Here is a 19,687-nt window from a genome sequence, read left to right on the forward strand (position 1 = left end):
GATTATGACTCAGCTTTGCTAGAGTCCCCAATTAGAGGTGTCCAGGGTTCTTAAGCACACTCTTCTGTTTGCTTTGGACCTTGACTTTAACCGCTCAGTCTCAAGTTTTCACTTGACACCTTCACGCCACAAGCACATGGTTAGGGACAGCTTAGTTTAGCCGCTTAGGCCAGGATTTTATTCCTTTAGGCCCTCCTATCCACTGATGCTCAAAGCTTTGGATCCTTTTTATTACCCTTGCCTTTTGGTTTTAAGGGCTATTGGCTTTTTGCTCTTGCCTTTTGGTTTAAAGAGCTTTTGGCTTTTTCTGCTTGCTTTTTCTTTTTCTTCCTTTGTTTTTTTTTCGCTATTTTTTTTCTTTTTTTTTTTCTGCAAGCTTTTGTATTCACTGCTTTTTCTTGCTTCAAGAATCATTTTTATGATTTTTCAGATTATCAAATAACATTTCTCCTTTTTCCTTATTCTTCAAGAGCCAACATATTTAACATTCATAAACAACAACTTCAAAAGACATATGCACTGTTCAAGCATTCATTCAAAAAACAAAAAGTTTTGTCACCACATCAAAATAATTAAAATAGTTTCAAGGATGAATTCGAAACCATGTACTTCTTGTTCTTTTGTAATTAAAACATTTTTCATTCAAGAGAGGTGATGGATTCATATTCATAACTTTAAGGCATAGACACTTAGACACTAATGATCATGTAATAAGACACAAATATAAATAAACATAAAGCTCAAAAATCGAAAAACAGAAAATAAATAGACAAGGAGATTAAGGAATGAGTCCACCTTAGTGAGGGTGGCGTCTTCCTCTTCTTGAAGAACCAATGGTCCTCTTGAGCTCCTCTATATCTCTTCCTTGTCTTTCTTGCTCCTCCCTCATAGCTCTTTGATCTTCTCTAATTTCATAGAGGATGATGGAGTGCTCTTGGTGCTCCACCCTTAGTTATCCCATGTTGGAACTTAAATTCTCCTAGGGACGTGTTGATTTGTTCCCAATAGTTTTGTGGAGGAAAGTGCATCCCTTGAGGCATCTCAGGGATTTCATGGTGAGGAATCTCCTCATGCTCATGTTGAGGTCCATGATCTCTTGTTTGCTCCATTCTTTTCTTGGTGATGGGCTTATCCTCTTCAATGAGGATATCTCCCTCTATGTCAATTCCAGCTGAATTGCAGAGGTAGCATATGAGGTGAGGAAAGGCTAACCTTGCCCAAGTGGAGGACTTGTCGGCCACCTTGTAGAGTTCTTGAGGTATAATCTCATGAACTTCCACCCCTTCTCCAATCATGATACTATGGATCATGATGGCCCGGTCTATAGTAACTTCAGACCGATTACTAGTAGGAATGATTGAGCGTTGAATGAACTCTAGCCATCCCCTAGTCACTGGTTTGAGGTCAAGCCTTCTTAGTTGAACCGGCTTGCCTCTTGAGTCAATTTTCCATTGAGCTCCTTCCTCACATATGTCTATGAGGACTTGGTCCAACCTTTGATCAAAGTTGACCCTTCTTGTGTAGGGGCGTGCGCTTTCTTCCATCATTGGCAAGTTGAACGCCAGCCTTACATTTTCCGGACTGAAATCTAAGTATTTTTCCCGAACCATAGTAAGCCAATGCTTTGGGTTTGGGTTCACACTTTGATCATGGTTCCTTGTGATCCATACGTTTGCATAGAACTCTTGAACCATTAGGATCTTGACTTGTTGAATGGGGTTGGTGAGAACTTCCCAACCTCTTCTTTGAATCTCAAGTCGGATCTCCGGATACTCATTCCTTTTGAGCTTGAAAGGAACCTCAGGGATCACTTTCTTCTTGGTCACAACTTTATAGAAGTGGTCTTGATGGACCTTTGAGATGAATCTCTCCATCTCCCATGACTCAGAGGTGGAAACAATTGCCTTCCCTTTCCTCTTTCTAGAGGTTTCTCTGGCCTTAGGTGCCATAAATGGTTATGGAAAAATAAAAGCAATGCTTTTACCACACCAAACTTAAAATGTTTGCTCGTCCTCGAGCAAAAGAAGAAAGAAAGAAGTAGAAAAAGAAGAGAAATGGAGGAGAAGGAGAGAGTAGGTTTCGGCCAAGTGGAAGAAGATAGGGTTGTGTTGTGTGAAATAGAAGAAGGAATGAGGGGTTTATATAGAAGTGGGGAGAGGTTTAGGGTTCGGCCATTTAGGGTTGGGTTTGGGAGGGAAAATATTTTGAATTTGAAGGTAGGTAGGGTTTATGGGGAAGAGAAGATGGATGTGAATGGTGAGGGGGTGATGGGAAAGAGTGATTGAAGTGATTGGTGAAGGGCATTTGGGGAAGAGAGTTATGAAAAGGTATGAAGAGGAGAAAAGAAGGGTAGGTGGGGATCCTGTGGGGTCCACAGATCCTGAGGGAATCCTGTGGGGTCCACAGATCCTGAGGTGTCAAGGCTTTTTCATCCCTGCACCCTTTAGACGTGTAAAACGCCTTATACATGCAATCCTGGCATTTAACGCCAGACTGCTGCCTGTTTCTGGCGTTAAACACCACTTCCATGCTCTGTTATGGCGTTTAACACCAGGTAGATGCTTGTTTCTGGCGTTAAACGCCAGCTTGGTGCCTGTTTCTGGCGTTAAACGCCAGACAGATGCTTGTTTCTGGCGTTTAAACGCCAGACTGTTCTCCTCCAGAGTGTGCTATTTTCATTCTATTTTTCATTCTTTTTTGATTTTTCAGTAGTTTTTGTGACTTCACATGATCATCAACCTAAAGAAAACATAAAATAACAATAGAAAATAAAAAAATAAATATAATTAGATAACATTAGGTTGCCTCCCAACAAGCGCTTCTTTAATGTCAGTAGCTTGACAGTGAGCTCTCATGGAGCCTCACAGATATTCAGAGCATTGTTGGAACCTCCCAACACCAAGCTTAGAGTTTGACTGTGGGGGCTTTGGTTGACTCTGCAGTGAGAGAAGCTTTTCATGCTTCCTCTCCATGGTTACAGAAGGAGATCCTTGAGTTTGAAACACAAGGTTGTCCTCATTCAGTTGAATGATCAATTCTCCTCTGTCCACATCAATCACAGCTCTTGCTGTGGCTAGGAAGGGTCTTCCAAGGATGATGGATTCATCCTCATCCTTCCCAGTGTCTAGGATTATGAAATCAACAGGGATGTAAAAGCCTTTAACCTTTACTAACACGTCCTCTACTTGTCCATAAGCCTGTTTTCTTGAGTTGTCTGCCATCTCTAATGAGATTCTGGCAGCTTGCACCTCAAAGATTCCCAGTTTCTCCATTACAGAGAGTGGCATGAGGTTTATCCCTGACCCAAGGTCACATAAAGCCTTCTCAAAGGTCATGGTGCCTATGGTACAAGGTATTAAGAACTTTCCAGGATCCTGTTTCTTCTGAGGCAATCTCAGTTGATCCAGATCACTTAGTTCATTGATGAGCAAGGGAGATTCATCTTCCCAAGTCTTATTACCAAATAATTTGGCATTCAGCTTCATGATTGCACCAAGGTACTTGGCAACTTGCTCTTCAGTAACATCCTCATTCTCTTCAGAAGAAGAATACTCATCAGAGCTCATGAAGGGCATAAGGAAGTTCAATGGAATCTCTATGGTCTCTAGATGAGCCTCAGATTCTTTTGGTTCCTCAAAGGGAAACTCCTTGTTGATCACTGGACGTCCTAGGAGGTCTTCCTCACTAGGATTCACGTCCTTCTCCTCCCTTGTAGGTTCGGCCATGGTGATTAAATCAATGGCTTTGCACTCTCTCTTTGGATTTTCTTCTGTATTGCTTGGGAGAGTACTAGGAGGGGTTTCAGTGACCCTTTTACTTAGCTGGCTCACTTGTGCCTCCAGATTTCTAATGGAAGACCTTGTCTCATTCATGAAACTTAAAGTGGCCTTAGATAGATCAGAGACTATATTTGCTAAGCTAGATGGATCCTGCTCAGGACTCTCTGTCTTTTGCTGAGTGGATGATGGAAAAGGCTTGCTATTGCTAAACCTGTTTCTTCCACCATTGTTAAAGCCTTGTTGAGGCTTTTGTTGATCCTTCCATGAGAAATTTGGATGATTCCTCCATGAGGGATTATAGGTGTTTCCATAGGGTTCACCCATGTAATTCACCTCTGCTATTGCAGGGTTCTCAGGATCATAAGCTTCTTCTTCAGAAGATGCCTCTTTAGTACTGTTGAATAATTCCTTCAATCCATTCAGACTCTGAGAGATCATATTGACTTGCTGAGTCAATATTTTATTCTGAGCCAATATGGCATTCAGAGTATCAATTTCAAGAACTCCCTTCCTCATAGGCGTCCTATTATTCACAGGATTCCTTTCAGAAGTGTACATGAACTGGTTATTTGCAACCATGTCAATGAGTTCTTGAGCTTCTGTAGGCATTTTTTTTAGGTGAATGGATCCACCTGCAGAATGGTCCAGTGACATCTTTGATAGCTCAGACAGACCATCATAGAATATATCCAGGATGGTCCATTCTGAAAGCATGTCAGAAGGACACTTTTTGGTCAGTTCCTTGTATCTCTCCCAAGCTTCATAGAGGGATTCACCTTCCTTCTGTCTGAAGGTTTGAACATCCACTCTAAGCTTACTAAGCTTTTGAGGAGGAAAGAACTTGGCTAAGAAAGCCGTGACCAGCTTATCTCAAGAGTTCAGGCTATCTTTAGGTTGAGAGTCCAACCATATTCTAGCTCTGTCTCTTACAGCAAACGGGAAAAGCATAAGCCTGTAGACCTCGGGATCAACCCCATTGGTCTTAACAGTATCACAGATCTGCAAGAATTCAGTTAAGAACTGAAAAGGATATTCTGATGGAAGTCCATGAAACTTGCAATTCTGTTGCATTAGAGAAACTAATTGAGGTTTAAGCTCAAAATTGTTTGCTCCAATGGCAGGGATTGAGATGCTTCTTCCATGTAAATTGGAATTTAGTGTAGTAAAGTCACCAAGCATCTTCCTTGCATTGTTATTATTTTCAGCCATGCCTCCCTCTTTTTCGAAAATTTCTGTCAGATTTTCTCCAGAGAGTTGTGCTTTGGCTTCCCTTAGCTTCCTCTTCAGAGTCCTTTCAGGTTTAGGATCATCTTTAACAAGAATATTCTTATCCTTTTTCCTGCTCATATGAAAAAAAGAAGAAAACAGAAAAGAAAATATGGAATCCTCTATGTCACAGTATAGAGATTCCTTTATGTGAGTAGAAGAAAAGAAATTCGAACACCAGGAGGAAGAGAGGGTTCGGATTTTTAGATGAAGAGAAGTGTTAGTAAATAAATAAATAATTAGAAGGAGGTGAGAGAGAAGAATTTTCGAAAATTAAATAAATAAATTAAAATAAAAATATTTTTGTTTTTAATTTGAAATTAAAATAAAATTCAAAAATTAGAAAAGAAATAAAATTAAAATTAAAAATTAAAATAATTAGTTAATTAAAAAGGAATTTTGAAAAAAGAGGAAGGTGATTTTCGAAAATTAGAGAGAATTAGTTAAGTAGTTTTGAAAAAGATATGATTGAAACAAAAAGATATGATTGATTGAAAAAAGGTTTGAAAATCAATTTAAAAAGATAAAAGGTTAGAAAAGATTTTGAAATTGATTTTGAAAAAGATATAATTGAAAGATATTTTGAAAAAGATTTGAAAAAGAAATTTAAAAAGATTTGATTTTGAAAATTAAAGTTGATTACTTGACTAACAAGAAACAAAAAGATATGATTTACAATTTAAAGATTGATCTTTTCTTAATAGGCAAGTAACAACTTTGAAATTTTTCAATCAATCATATTAAATGTTAGTAAGATGTTCGAAAATATGAAATAAAGATAAGAAAAAGATTTTTGAAAATTAATTTAAAAATTTTCGAAAATATTAAGAAAAATGAAAAAAGTTTGATTTTTGAAAAAGATTTTGAAAAAGATAAGATTTTTAAAATTGAAAATTTGATTTGACTCATAAGAAACAATTTGATTTTAAAAATTTTTGAAAAGGTCAATCCAAATTTTCGAAAATTTTGAGTAAAATAAGGAAAAGATATTTTTTTTATTTTTTATTTTTTGAATTTTAAGGATGAGAGAGAAAAACATAAAAAAGACTCAATGCATAAAAATTTTGGATCAAAACTTGTGATGCATGCAAGAACACTATGAATGTCAAGATGAACACCAAGAACACTTTGAATGTCAAGATGAACACCAAGAACTTATTTTTGAAAAATTTTCAAGAAAAGAAAACATGAAAGACACCAAACTTAAAAAATTTTTATTCTTTAGACATCAATGTTTCAAGAATGCATATGAAAAACAAGGAAAGACACAAAACAAGAAAATATGAAGATCAAACAAGAAGACTGGCCAAGAACGACTTGAAGATCATGAAGAATGCAATGCATGAAATTTTTGAAAATAAAATTTTTTAGAAAATTAAAAATATGCAATTGACACCAAACTTAAAACTTGACTCTAGACTCAAACAAGAAACAGAAAAATATTTTTGATTTTATGATTTTATAAATTTTTTTGGATTTTTTTCAAAAATTAATTGGGAAAAACGAAAAAGAAGAAATTTTTTTTGTATTTTTTTTCGAAAATAAGAAATAAAAATCTTAAAATTAAAATAAAATTACCTAATCTAAGCAACAAGATGAACCGTCAGTTGTCCAAACTCGAATAATCCCCGGCAACGGCGCCAAAAACTTGGTGCGCATAAATCGTGACGGTTCTATTCCTTGGTAACGGCGCTGAAAACTTTATACGCACGTTCATAATCTTAATTCTTTGTCACAACTTCGTACAACTGACCAGCAAGTGCACTGGGTCGTTCAAGTAATAAACCTTACGTGAGTAAGGGTCGATCCCACGGAGATTGTCGGCTTGAAGCAAGCTATGGTCACCTTGTAAATCTCAGTCAGGCGGATTCAAATGATATAGAGTTTTAATAATTAAAAAATAAATAAAACATAAACTAGGATAGAGATACTTATGTAATTCATCGGTGAGAATTTCAGATAAGCGTATAGAGATGCCTTTCGTTCCTCTGAACCTCTGCTTTCCTGCTGTCTTCATCCAATCATTCCTACCCCTTTCCATGGCAAGCTTTATGTAGGGCATCACCGTTGTCAATGGCTACATCCCATCCTCTCTGTGAAAATGGTCCAATGCACTGTCACTGCATGGCTAATCATCTGTCGGTTCTCGATCATACTGGAATAGGATTTACTATCCTTTTGCGTCTGTCACTACGCCCAGCACTCGCGAGTTTGAAGCTCGTCACTGCTATCCCTTCCCAGATCCTACTCGGAATACCACAGACAAGGTTTAGACTTTTCGGATCTCAGGAATGGCCATCCATGGGTTCTAATTTATACCACAAAGATTCTAATATCTCGGACTCGGTCCTCTGTATTAGATATCTAAGAGATACTCATTCTAGCTTGTTTGCATGTAGAACGGAAGTGTTTGTCAGGCACGCGTTCATAGGTGAGAATGATGATGAGCGTCACATAATCATCACATTCATCATGTTTTTGGGTGCGAATGGATATCTTAGAGAAGGAATAAGCTTGAATTGAATAGAAAAACAGTAGTACTTTGTATTAATTCATGAGGAACAGCAGAGTTCCACACCTTAATCTATGGTGTGTAGAAACTCTACCATTTGAAAATACATAAGTGATAATGGTCCAGGCATGCCCGAATGGCCAGCCCCCATGAAAGTCTAAGATAGCATAAAACTAATCAAAGATCCCCGTTGTAAATACAATAGTAAAAAGTCCTATTTATACTAAACTAGTTACTAGGGTTTACAGAAATGAGTAAATGATGCAGAAATCCACTTCTGGGGCCCACTTGGTGTGTGCTTGGGCTGAGCATTGAGCTTTACATGTGTAGAGGTCTTTCTTGGAGTTGAACGCCAGTTTGTAACCTGTTTATGGTGTTTAACTCCACTTTGCAACCTGTTTCTGGCGTTTGACTCCAGAATGCAACATGGAACTGGCGTTTAACGCCCGTTTACGTCGTCTATAATTAAACAAAGTATGAACTATTATATATTTCTGGAAAGCCCTGGATGTCTACTTTCCAACGCAATTGAGAGCGTGCCATTTGGAGTTCTGTAGCTCCAGAAAATCCACTTTGAGTGCAAGGAGGTCAGAATCCAACAACATCTGCAGTCCTTCTTCAACCTCTGTATCTGATTTTTGGTCAAGTCCCTCAATTTCAGCCAGAAAATACCTGAAATCATAGAAAAATACACAAACTCATAGTAAAGTCCAAAAATATGAATTTTAATTAAAAACTAGTAAAAATATACTAAAAACTAATTAAATCATACTGAAAACTATGTAAAAACAATGCCAAAAAGCGTATAAATTATCCGCTCATCACCCACCAAGTGTTTGATAAAATGTTTGGTTGGGCTTTAGAGTAGACTTTGAGCATTCTTGGCTTGGAAAGAGTAATTAGGCAATCTTGAGTTATGAAAACCCAACCTATGTTGGTGATCTAGAATTGTTAGTTAATATCATTTCCATTAACTCTAATCTCTTGCTAATCCAATTAGTAAGTTGATTAGGACATTTGGATTGAGATTAGCTAGCCTTGTTAGACTTTCTCTCATGGAAGATAACTTATATCTTCTTCCATCATTGGGGATGACGTAATAAGATAAATTCTTGTTAATTATTGTTATTAGTGACTAGGATGGAAGGCCTATGATCTCAATTCTTGCCATGAATGTCTCTCTTTAATAATTGTTTCTCTTTATTACTTGTCCTCTTTAATTGCTTGTTTGATTTACTTTTCTTGCCATTTATTTTACTGCCCTTTTTATCAACGAAACCCCCTTTTATCCCTTCATAGCCAATACGCATACACTTCATTACAATTCTTTGTGAGACGACCCGGAGTCTAAATACTTCGGTTAATTTTCATTGGGGTTTGTACATGTGACAAAACCATATCTTAATTTGATGTGTTTGTTGGTTTGGAGCTATGCTTACAATGAAGTAATTCCTTTCTCTAAGAAGAAAATCTAGACTGACAACAATCCTCTTGCAATCAAATTAATGGCACTGTTGCCGGGGAATTGCAATGGTGCTATGTTATTGGCTATTGTATATATTGTGAATAGCTTTATTATTGGTTTGGTTTGTTGATTTTTGCTAGTTGTAGGACTTTGTTTTCTTTGTTTCTTGTTAGCTTTTGTTTTTTATTTTCTCTTGTCACCATGAATTCTCACCTCTTTGGCTATGAGTGTGGTTCAAACTATGTTGTAGGAGATTGAATTTACAATGATAACATCCATCAAGAATTTGGAGATCAAAGTTTGGCAAAAGTGATTGGGGACATGACTACTATCCTCACGGAGATGCGCGATGACCAAAGGGCATTTATTGCCACCCGATCCGTCCAAGCACCACCCCAACGTGACTACTCTTCGGATTCTTATGGGTATACTCCTTATCCTAATGCACACCAATCTAATGTATGTGATGACCCTTATTGTGATTGTCAACCACAACCACCACATACATATGAACCCCCTCCTCAATATAGCCCTCCACTATACTCACAATCCTCATACCACCATTCACCTCCATATGATCCTAACTCACACCCACCATACCAACCACCATATGAGCTACATCTAAAGCCACCACCATTCCAACACCAATACTCCCAAGAACCACAAAGTCTACACACACCACCTCAAGAATTTCACCAATATGAACCACCTTCCAATTACAACAACCTTCCCTCAAACAATGAACCCTCTCTTCCACCATCGCCTCCCGATGAAGCCCCCATGCTAGAATTGAGAGATCTTGAATCTCATATCTTAAGGCGACACGAGGAGGATGAAAAGAAGTTTGAAGAGTTAAGAGAAAAAATGGCTATCATGGTAGAATGTGGAGAAGTTAAGAAGCCATTGGAAACATAGTCTCATCCCGCCTAAGCCTACGCGATCAAGGCACTCCCATTGTTGAATGTGGAGAAGCAACCAATGAGCTTAGTAAGGGAGTGAACTTGAAGCTCCAAGGTGAAGAAGAGTAGTTAAAGCAAGAAATGCAACAAGAGGAGGAGGTAGAGATTATTGAACAAGAGGAAGTAGTGGTTGGAGCCTTAGGATATGTTGAGTACATAGAGGAAGCACAAATTGAAGAGACTTCTTCCATGGAGTTCGAAGTTGATGTTGAGGAGGAGAGTGCACAACCTCTAAGACAAAATGTGATTGAAGAATTGGAAAAAGTGTCCCAAGTAATAGGCCCTCCTATTTATGATGATTCCATACCAACATATGATCCTTTTGAGCTTGAAGAATCCTCCCCCACTATGCTCGGAATTGATGATGAGGTAGATTTCACTCAACCTCCTATGTATGATTTGAGTGATGGGAAAGAGTTAGAGGACATTGGTGAAGAAGAATGTGAACTTGAGGAAGCTTGGCGAGAGGTAGAGCACGAAATATCTTGCCAAGTGGTGGAAGCCTTCCAAAAAGGATGGACGGAAGTGGAGCGTACTTTGTCAAGACCGTTGGGAACTCCTCCACCTAGGTTGTCATCTAATCCTTCATTTGAGTGGGTAAAACTTCTAACTCTTAGCTTTATTATCCCACTTGAATTTGGTTTGCTTGAGATGGATGGCTAACTTAGGATGCTTTGTGGTATTAAGCATAAAAGGAGGATGTTTAGTGGTTGGCGTTGTAAGTCTAGGCTCATTATGGTTGGAAGCTCGAAATTGAGGAGTATGGATTGGTGTAGTGCTCAATTGAATGGGTCTAGGGGGATAGTCTGGTGCTTCTATGAGAATTCATCTCTCTTGCCACCCGGAGGAAATCACTATGATCAACTCAAGTACAGGTGTGAAACAAAGTGTGGGATCCCGGATCACACAAGGAAAATTGATGCGCGAAAAACTTGTCTCGTAACAAATTTCCTTCAGCAAGTGTACCGAATTTCGTCGTCAAGTAAAAACTCACAATAGAGTGAGGTCGAATCCCACAGAGATTGATTGATCAATCAACTTTAATTAGATGAATGTTCTAGTTGAGCGAATCAGAATTTGAGTTGAGAATTACAGAAAATAAAATGGCGAGAAAGTAAATAACAGAAAAAGTAAATGCTAGAAATAAAGAGCTGAAAGTAAATGACGGAAATTAAATTGCAGAATTGTAAATGGGAATGGGGTAACTGCTTATAAAAGTAAATGACAGAAACTAAAGAGAATGGGTAAGATCAGAAATAGGGAGTTCATTGGGCTCAGGAGATGTTGCATTCTCCAGATCAATTTCATTTTCATCTCTTCCTCAATCAATGCATTCATTGATCTCCTTGGCAATCTTAAGTGATCGAGTTACAATTTCTTGTAATTCAATCTCTCAAATCTTGATCAATATCCAATTCCTTGGTCAATTGCTCATGAGAAGAGATGAAGTATGGTCACTGATTATACCACATGCATTTTCCAAATCAAGTATTGAGAGGATTATAGTCACATATCCATCCAAACCCAATTTGGTCCAGCATGAGAAAGCATTTCTAGCATGATCTCTTCCTTCCTCTTTCAAGGTTCAGAAGATATCCAAGTTTGAATAGCTTCTTTTCCAAGATAACTATCCAATTAGATGAAGATCGAAAGCTTTCAAGTAAAATCAAGAAAATAGATAGAAGAAGAATAATGAAAACTAGTATTGATCCATCAAATTACAGCAGAGCTCCCTAACCCAATGAAAGGGGTTTCATAGCTCTGGAAAATAAAAGCAAAGATGGAGAATACATCATGAAAACAAAACTAGAAGTGCAGAGAATGGCAAAATACAGAGAGTAGTTTTCCCCCAATTTCCAATCTTCCTAATCAATTCAAAGCTACTCCTATATATACTACTCTTCTGATCTTCTAGTTGGCTCCTCAAGTCTTGGGTATGGGCCTTTGGATCTTGAGTTTGAAGCAGTTATCTTCTTCATTGGGCTTAGCTTTACTTGCAGAGAGAAAGTGTGAAGTGGGCAGGGACTTTAGCTCAGGACGTTAGTGGTGTTAACGTTAAGTGAAATTATGGGTTCGAGAACGTTAGTGACAATCACCTTTTTCACTAACGTTCCTGACCCAAGTTAGAGCCACGTTAACCTCAACGTTAGTGGCACAAACGTTGCCACTAACGTTGCCTCTTGGTCCTTCGCACACGTTATTGGGACTTACCTTTCCCAATAACGTTGAGAAGCCTCCCCCTTTCTTACGTTAGAGTCCACGTTAACTTAGTTAACGTGGCTCTTAACATTAACTTGCCAACCTTCGAGAACGTTAGTGACACTTACCTTTGTCACTAACGTTCCAATGTGCCCCTATCTCCCACGTTAGAGTCCATGTTAACTAGGTTAACGTGGCCTCTAACGTAGCAATGCTAGCCATCTCCAACGTTAGTGACAAAGGTGAATGTCACTAACATTGGCTCATCATCTCTCTTCTTCACATTAGCTTCCATGTTAACTAAGTTAACGTGGGAGTTAATGTGGCTCATTGTGGCTTGTGTGGTTCATTCCAACGTTAGTGACAAAGTTAGGTGTCACTAACGTTGGCGATCATATACTTTCTCCACGTTGGCTTCCACGTTAACTAAGTTAATGTGGAAGTTAACGTGGCTTGTGGAGGCTTGGCCAACGTTAGTGACAAAGTTAAATGTCACTAACGTTGGCTTCTCTTTTGCTTCTTAATGTTAGAAGCCACGTTAACTAAGTTAACGTGGCAACTAACGTGGCCACTTATGAGCTTGGCCCAACGTTAGTGACAAAGGTAAGTGTCACTAACGTTGGCTCCATTTTCTTTCCTCCACGTTAGAGTTCACGTTAACTTAGTTAACGTGACTCTTAACGTGGGCTATGATGGCTTTGAGGACGTTATTGGCGATTACTTTTCTCATTAACTTTGCAAGCTAGCTCCCATTCCTATGTTAGAAGTCACGTTAGTGAGACTAACGTGGCTGCTAACGTGGTTCTTCCTTGCTTCCTTTTTCCTAAAATCAAGCAATAAAGTGCATCAAAGTTCTAGTCCAAGTCATGGGAAATGCAACATCTAATTTGTCATTAATTTCATGCAAAATCCTCATGAAATCATGTAAAGTTCACAATGTATGCTTGAATCAAGATATAAGTGAATATCTACCCAAAACTAGCTTATTTTCTAAGGAAATGCATCAAACTTCCTTAAAAACAGTAAAGAAAAAGTCAGTGAAACTGGCCAAAATGCCCTGGCATCACAACACCAAACTTAAAGCTTTCTTGTCCCTAAGCAAGTACTGGAACAAGAGAATGATGAATGGAATGCCAAGAGAAATGAGTCATTCTTGTGGAGGTCATGTCCCTGGTTTTATGGTGGTTTCATGCATAGCAACTTAGGTTCATTCCTGGCTTTCAGACCTTTATCATGTCCTAGAATACTCACTGTGGTTGCATCCCATGAGACCTTTATTCATTGATCCTTTTGTTGTCATTTCAGGGCTTATTTGTGTTCTTAAGCTAAGTGTTCTGTAAGGGGGCAACTCTTTAAAATAAGCTTTCAGCCAACACTCCCGAACCAGTTGGTTCAAGGTGCTAGGTGTTGAAGCACCCCTAAAGACTTACTTCCTCAAGTCTCTCTCCCATACATACACACCACAGGCATATGGTTTATTTATTTTCTTTTCTTGAGACCTTGGTGTCGAGCACCTCTTTGGGTTACTAAATGCTCTGTAGTGAGGGTTACTCTTGATAGTGGACTTTCAGCTGATAATCCCGAGTTAGTTAACCCAAGTTACCAAGTGATAAGGCACCCCTAAGAGCTTATTCATCCAAGTAAATCCCTCATACAGGAACACCACAGACACATGCCTCAAGATTAAAACCATTGGTGCCTAGCCTTATTGCTTACTCTTTTTCTTTTATTCTTTTTTTTCACTTTCATTTTTCTTTTCCCCTTTTTCTTATTAGGATCTTGTTATTTAGTTATTCTCATGGGGTGTGTTCAAAGCATAGTATTCATGACAGATAGTTGTCTTTTCACCTTGTGGTTGAACCAACTTAGCTAATTTATGACTGCACCACAAACTAAGGAACTTACTCCATAGTATGAACTCCACTCTGGTCTTTTGCAAAACACTCATTCTCTTTTCATTTGATTCAAAGGAACAAGCATACAAGTGAGCAAAGTAAGGATGCAGTGATATAAAGGCTAGCAATCATAGACTTATTCAACCAAGAACTTAAAAGACAGCATTTAAAAGGTTCAAACTATCATGGAAGCATGTTCTATTTCATACAAGATCTTCCTTATTTAAAACATAGAAAGGGATGAACCAAAGAAGGAACTCCACCACCTTTTACTCATGTGGTTGCCCATGCTCTCCTCCTTGCTTGTCCTCCTTGTGTCCCACTTGATTGCTCGTACTCCCACTCCCTTTGCTTTTTCCAATCAGCTTCTTCCAGAAACCACCATCTTCCATCTTCTTCTTGAGTGTTTCCTTCTGCTGTTTCACCTTCCTCTCTTCTTGTTCTACAAAATCTTTTTGGACCTCATCATATGTAGGGATGGCATAGTGTAGATGATGCATATTACTAGACATGTAGTTCAACTTGGCTTGAGTGTTTACGTTGAACTCCTCCCTATGTAGTTGCCGTCCTTCATTAAGTACAGTGAACTCATTGAATGCTTTCATCTGAGCTATTTGCCGCTGATTGAGTTCCTGCAAATGCTTATCTTGACGTTCTTGCCTCTCAGTAACTTGGTGGATGGCTTGAGTGAGCTGGGAGTATTGTTCCTGTTGCTGCTCCATTTGTTGTTTCTGCCACTCTTCTTGTTGGCTCATCCGGTTTAGTATTTGCTCTTGTCCTTCCATATGTCTCATCCCCAGATCTTCAATGGCCCTTAGAAGGTGATTCATGTTCAAGTTGGCTGGGTCATGATGCTCTTCTTGTTGATATTCTTCTTGATGAGGCTCCTCTTGGTGAGCTCCTTCTTTCGCTTTTAGCTTCCCTATTTGTGGCCTTCTTTGTTGCTGAGCAGGTGTAGTATAGACAAGACGCTGGATTGTAACTAGCCTCCCAGGGTTCACCCAGTTTGGATTGCTATCCTCGAAGACCACCTTAGCCTTTGTACATAGTCTGAGAATAGTGTTGGGGTACCAAAGCCTGGCACCCGAATCAGCCTTCTCAGCTGACTCTTGAATCCCCTCAGCTATGAGTTCATGCACATTGATTTCTCCACCCTGTACTAGGCAATGTACCATAGTCGCTTGATTAATATTGACCTCTAAATTATTTGCAGCTGGGAGGATGGACCTCCTTACGAGTTCAAACCACCCTTTGGCTTCCGGGCTAAGGTCTCCCCTCTTGATGAACCGGGGTCTTCCATCTGCATACCTCTCCCAATCAGCTGCTATAACATAGATGTCAGTCACGATTTCTGTGAGCTCATCATTGTCAGGGCTCTTACTTATCCTTGCATGATAACTGGGCTCATCAAAATGTGGTGATTTCAAGTGAAGAGTTCTTGTTATAGCATTTGGGCTGAAGTCTACCTCCTTTCCTCTTACATAGCTTTTGAAGGTTGGGGCCCTGGTTTTGTCTTTTCTAACCACATTTGCATAGAACTCTTTGATGATGTTTGCATTGATCTTCCCCTCTAGATTAGTGAGCCTTTACCACCCTCTTTGTTCAATTTTCTCCCGAATCTGTGGGCACTCGTCTTCATTGATTTGGAAGGTTAACTTAGGCAATATCTTCTTGATCTTGATCCTTTCAAATTCTTGTTCATGGAAGGCAGTTTTGAATCTCTTCTCATCGAAAGGAATGTTCTCTATTGGTTCCTTCCTCTTTTGCCTCTTGGAGCTTGATGATGCCATGAATTTGAGTTGCTGTGTGAGGGGATTGGAAGGTAAGGATAGATGAGGAATTTGGTTGGTTAAGACGAGGTGTGATGAAGGGGTTTTGGATGCCGAAAGTGTGAAGTGTGGAGAGTGGGAATTTGAATGTGAGGGGTAAGTATGCACTAGGACTCATTTATATAGGGAGATTATGAGTGAGTGGAGGGTGTGGATTGATGGAATGGTTGCTTGATGGACGGTTGAGGTTGTGCATGGAGAAAGGACAAGGATCATCACTTTATGAAGGTTATTGGTTCGGTCTCCAAGGGTCTCCTTTTTTCAATGTTGCATGGCAACAATTTCCAATGCATTCCTTCTTGAGACAAGGGTGTAGTTTCTCTTCATGAAGTGGCCGAACCTTTTTCATTTAATTATCCAATCAATCCCCTTCAATGCTCCTCTCCTTTTCCCTATAAAAATAAAATAAGAAAATTCAATATCATAAAAATTAAACTTTACGGCTAGTATAGTAAAGAAAAAGGATTAGGTTATTTATTCATGAACACCAACTAACTAACTAACTGTGCGTCCTTATATGCATATCCGTGGCACCCTGGGGTGACACCAAACTTAGTTTGGAGCACTGTGATGAAAAGTTTTGTTCAAAGCTCCAAGACTAGCATGCTCTGAGTTGCATCCATGCTTTCTTGGCATGCTTTGAACACCAAACTTGTTCTTCACTATATACTGCATAATAAGGATTTCACCAAGTGTTTGTCAAGTTTGGGTTGGAATTCATGAATATTGACTTATTCACTATTAAAGGCATATAAAACATGGGTTGCCTCCCATGAAGCGCTTCTTTAGCGTCACTAGCTTGACGTTTCTTCTTCATCAGGGAGGTTGATAATGCTTCAAGTCCTCCCCTCTTGCCTTGGACTTATATCCATTGGTTGTATCAATGATCTCTATATGTTCCAAGGAGAGAACTCTGTTGATAGTGAAGACCTTAGGTAACTAAGATGGTACAGTGGGGAGATCAGGGGGGATATCTGGGAAGTAAGCTGAGATCACTTTATCCCCTGGAGAGAAGTCCTCGGTAGGGATCTTCTTGTTCCTCCACCTCCTTGGTACCTTCTTCTTTGTTCCTTTTGATGTTGCCTTGCTCTTTATGACTTCTTCTTCTAAGGGAATTTTGTTGTTATCTTCACATGTCTCTGGTGGTTTAGGTTCCTCCAGCTTTTCCTTGAGCTGTGACAACTGCTTATTTCCTTGTTCATCAAGCAAGGGCTTTCCCAGCTGGGCTGGTTGTGCTTCAATGCTTGCTTCCTCTTTCAGTATCTCATTATGATCTTTGCTTGGTTCTTTGTTCTCTTGGTCTGCTTCTTGTGAGAGTTTAAAGACATTAAAACTGAGTCGTTCATCACGGATCCTCAATATTAGCTCCCCTCGCTCAACATCTATGAGTGCTCTGGCTGTAGCTAGGAATGGTCTTCCCAATATGATTGGGTGAGTGTGACTCTCTTCCATGTCCAGGATGACGAAGTCTGTGGGAAGAAAGTATTTCCCAACCTTTACCAACACATTTTCCACCACTCCTATTGCTTGTTTTTGAGTTTTGTCAGCCAGCCTGATGACTACATCTGTGGGCATTATCTCATTGATCTGCAGCCTCTTCACCAGGGGTAAGGGCATTAAGTTGATGCTTGCTCCCAAATCGCAAAGTGCTCTATCGAACATTGTTTCTCCTATGGCACAGGGGATGTGAAAACTCCCTGGGTCCTTTGTTTTTGTAGGCAACTCTGGTTGAATGAGGGCGCTGCACTCCTTGTTCATTACTATAGTTTGGCCTCCTTTGAGTGAGCTTTTCCTAGGGAGCAGTTCCTTCATGTATTTGATGTATGCAGGCATTTTTTGGATGGTCTTGATGAATGGTATGTTGACATGCAGAGATGCAAACAAGTCAAGAAATCTTGAGTATATTCTCTTCTCAACAGCACCCTTGAGTAGTTGGGGAAATGGTGCATAAAGTCTCAGCAGCTCCTGTTGTGAGATTTCTAGTTCTTGGTGATCTTTTTCCTCCTTCTCTGTTGAGGTGTCTCCAGGTTGTTCTGCCGACTTGTTTGGCTTGTCTTCAGTCTCCTTATCACTTATAGTGACCATCTTGCAATCTTCCCATCTTACTTTCTTTGTTTCACCTCTCGGATTCTTCTCTGTGTCACTTGGGAATCCATCTGTAGGTTTGGGAATCTGCTCAGAGAGATACCCCACTTAGGATTCCAACCTCTTGATTGTGTCTCCCTGGTTCTTGAAATTGGCTCACACTTCCTCCTTGAATGCCTTATTGTCTTGAATCTCTTTGCCTATGCCTTCAAGTAGATTCTCAATCCTTGAGAGTCTGTCATCAAATGATGGTAGATTGGGATTAGAGGTGGAAGGATGAGGAGGGTTATTTTGGCCTTGGTAAAGGTGTTGAGAGGGTTGGTTATGTGGGTGCTGATATGGTCTAGATGTGAAATGTTGGTGGGCTGCATTGTTGTTGGGATTTGAACGTCTTTGATCTATGCCTTGGTTTTGTTGATTTCCCCACCCAAAGTTTGGGTGATTCCTCCATCCAGGGTTATAGGTCTTAGAGTATGGATCATGGTTTTGCCTAGGTGAATTTCCAATGTAGTTGGCTTGCTCCTGACTACCCTCTGCTTCTTCATTCACTCTTTCTTGGGTTGTTGATGAAGTAGTGATTGCTGCTACTTGGTTCCTCTCCATCTTCTTGGTGAGGTCAGCCAGCTGCTGGGTAATGAGCTTGTTTTGGGCCAGCAGAGCATCTACATTGTTTAGCTCTATTACTCCTCTAGTGTTGCCTCTTTCAGAAGCTCAATAGTCTTCTTCTTGTTCAAAGATCCTCCTGATGAATGGTCTACAGCCTTCTTTGATTCATATGACAGGCCTTCATAGAAAATGTGCAGTTGCACCCATTCGTTGAACATGTCAGGTGGACACCTCCTTGTTAGGTCCTTAAACCTCTCCCATGCTTCATAAAGAGTCTCACCATCTTGTTGCCTGAAAGTTTGGACCTCAGCTCTCAACCTATTGATTCGTTGAGGGGGGTAGAATCTTGCTAAAAATTTGTTCACTACATCTTCCCAAGTTGTCAAGCTCTCCTTCGGGAAGGACTCCAGCCATTTGGCTGCCTTATCCTTGAGTGAGAATGGAAATAAGAGCAGTCTATAGGCGTCAGGATGAACACCATTAGACTTCATTGTGTCACAAATTCTAAGAAAGGTGGTTAGATGTTGATTGGGGTCTTCTTGGACACTTCCTCCGAACGAACAGTTGTTCTGAACAAGGGTGATGAGCTGTGGTTTTAGTTCAAAATTGTTGGCATGGATGGTTGGCTTTTGAATGCTACTTCCACAGTTTCCTGGGTTTGGATTGATGTAAGAGCCTAAAACTCTTCTATCCTCCCCAGCATGATTTGCTCGACCTCCTCCGCCATGGTTGTGAGCCTCTTCCTCACGATGGTCTTCCATGTTTTCTTCCATGTTTGGTTCAAAGTATTCCTCCTCTTCCTCAGCACCAACCACTCTTTTTCCTCTTGCTTCCCTCCTTGATCTAAAGAAGATTCTCTCAGGTTCAGAATCAAAGGAAGTTGAAGCCCCGCTTCTTCTCCCTGTCATACAACCAACAAAGCACAAGCAAGGAAAATAAATGCAGAAAGTATTCTGTTAGAATTACTGTTAGTGTGAGTGATGCAATATATCAAACAGTTAGTGGGTTAGTGAACTGAATTGTAAATAACAAAAAGAAACTAAAAAGTAGGGGGAAGGGAAGAAATTAACTAAAACTGAAAGTAAATTACTC

The 19,687-nt window shown here is 39.6% G+C and overlaps 2 non-coding genes across 2 annotated transcripts; both read left to right on the forward strand.

Annotated features, from left to right (window-relative positions):
• The first annotated feature begins 4,487 nt into the window (after positions 1 to 4,487).
• On the forward strand, positions 4,488 to 4,595 carry LOC148576575 (small nucleolar RNA R71). Its single transcript, XR_015904408.1, has one exon. It is a non-coding gene; the product is annotated as a small nucleolar RNA R71 (small nucleolar RNA).
• Positions 4,596 to 18,811: 14,216 nt separating this feature from the next.
• LOC148576576 (small nucleolar RNA R71) lies at positions 18,812 to 18,915 on the forward strand. Its single transcript, XR_015903122.1, has one exon. It is a non-coding gene; the product is annotated as a small nucleolar RNA R71 (small nucleolar RNA).
• Positions 18,916 to 19,687: the final 772 nt, after the last annotated feature.

This window comes from Arachis ipaensis, chromosome B1, assembly GCF_059453495.1.
Source record: "Arachis ipaensis isolate K30076 ecotype BB chromosome B1, ASM5945349v1, whole genome shotgun sequence".
Classification (NCBI taxonomy): domain Eukaryota; kingdom Viridiplantae; phylum Streptophyta; class Magnoliopsida; order Fabales; family Fabaceae; genus Arachis; species Arachis ipaensis.